The sequence below is a fragment of the Seriola lalandi genome, unplaced genomic scaffold (genome assembly GCF_002814215.2).
Source record: "Seriola lalandi dorsalis isolate HSWRI2012SDOR001 ecotype SW California unplaced genomic scaffold, Sedor1 jcf7180002003138, whole genome shotgun sequence".
Lineage (NCBI taxonomy): Eukaryota > Metazoa > Chordata > Actinopteri > Carangiformes > Carangidae > Seriola > Seriola lalandi.
Window position 1 is genome coordinate 1 of NW_019473794.1, and position 1,876 is coordinate 1,876.

A 1,876-nucleotide genomic window follows, 5' to 3' on the forward strand; every position below is an offset into this window, starting at 1 on the left:
AATTCCCATATTAACAAGCTCCCAATTTCCCACCCAACCTCTATACAGAAGAAGGAAAAGTCAATCAAAATACAAAATTGTTTTCTCAAATACAAAGTTCTGCTTTCTTTTTTATTAAGGATGAAAGAACATGAAAACTTGGCAGTACAGGATTAGAATAAATATTTATCTCATCATCATTTTTACCACACCCAGTGACTTTACACAGCATAATTGATATGTAAACACACACACTTTGTGTTCGGGCTCGTCATTGCAGTCGTATTTTGCCAGTGGTTAGCAACACCGTGCAGATGGTGACAGCAGGATTATACACAGTTTACACAATGTTTTTCTCTTTGCCTCCTTTAAAAGTGATCATGATGCATTGCATAAGCCTGCAGTAAGCCAATCTGATCTTCCCGCTGCGTCTGACTATTGCATTCATGTCACTACAGCTGTATGTTGCCTCATGTTTTCCACAACTGCATGGATGGGCATTAAGTCAGTGTGAGATAAAAGCCAGTTGTTCCAGAGAATTGTCACTGTAAATTTTTATATGGGTTGCAAGAACAGAACCATGTCATAACATTTTGATTTCTTCCTCCTGTCTTAGTGTCCAGTGGAGCCTATGAAGGAGAAACTTTCCACAGGATCCTGATTGCTGCTTAGAAAAGGGGCAGAGGCATGGCCCTGCAGGAATCTCCCTTTCCTAATGACTTTGTTGCAGGCCTCCATGCTGTGGGATGGGCATTCATCTTCCCTTGTTTCTGGTTTCTTGATTGCCTCATTGCTGTGTGGAAGCCCACCACCCTGGAGCAAAAGAAACAGGACTGCTTCCTCTTCGGCCTCAAGGTGTTCTTCGGCACCATTATCTTCTTCATCCTTTTTCTCACTGCAGCCCCTTTTGCCCTCCTGGGCTTTCTGCTCTGGGCTCCCCTTCAGGCCTGCCGCAGACCCTTTTGCTACCACAGAACAACACCATCCTCACCAGAGGTGGAGATACACAGGGGCTTTGAGCTGGTAGGAAAGGCATCATTTAGCTTTGCCACAGCCAACCTGTGTCTTTTGCCTGATTCCCTGGCTCGCTTTAACAACCTGGGACACACCCAGCACAGGGCAACCACAGTTGGTCAGCGCATTGTGCAGGGTGTGAGTCGTCCCCATATCCGCATCTTTGTTGACTCCCCCAGCAGCTGTGGTACTCTCAGCCCCTCCAGCAGCATACTCCCCACAGTTAACTCAGCTACATATGGGGCTACAGAAAGACAGGCCCAGCCTCCGGCAAGTCACGATTCAGACACAGCTAAAGGACAAGCTTCAATCCCAAAGTCCCATAGTCGCGTGGTTTGTGTGCCCTGTGATGATACAGAACAGCCCTCGACAGAGTCACCCTCTCCCCTCTACAATTCCAACGAGAACTTCAACCAGCAGGGGCGAACAGGTCACCGGAGCGCTCCCCGAGCCCTGTTCTCCCAAGGTCTCCGCCAACAGGACGATGCACCTGTGGAGGTGTCCTCACTGTTTCCAGCCAATGTGGATATATTGTGCCTACAGGAAGTGTTCGATAAGAGGGCTGCATGGAAACTCACCCAAGCACTAAGACCCCTATTTGGACACATATTGTATGATGTCGGTGTGTATGCCTGCCAACCACCATGCACATGTTCCTCTTTCAAGTTCATTAACAGTGGTCTGTTCCTAGCCAGCCGATTCCCAGTGCTCGAAGCCCAGTACCACTGCTTTCCCAGCAGCAGTGGGGAAGACGCACTGGCTTCTAAGGGCCTCCTTTCTGCTAAGGTACATTGCTTAATATCGTGAATGAAGCCACTGTCAGTTACTAATGTTGTGTTTTCTGTTTTACAAAATTCACAATCACTAGTCAGGATTTTGTAAT

General features: G+C 47.4%; 1 pseudogene; it reads left to right on the forward strand.

Moving 5' to 3' along the window:
* Nucleotides 1-33: 33 nt before the first annotated feature.
* LOC111666810 (sphingomyelin phosphodiesterase 5 pseudogene) lies at nucleotides 34-1,839 on the forward strand (annotated as a pseudogene).
* Nucleotides 1,840-1,876: the final 37 nt, after the last annotated feature.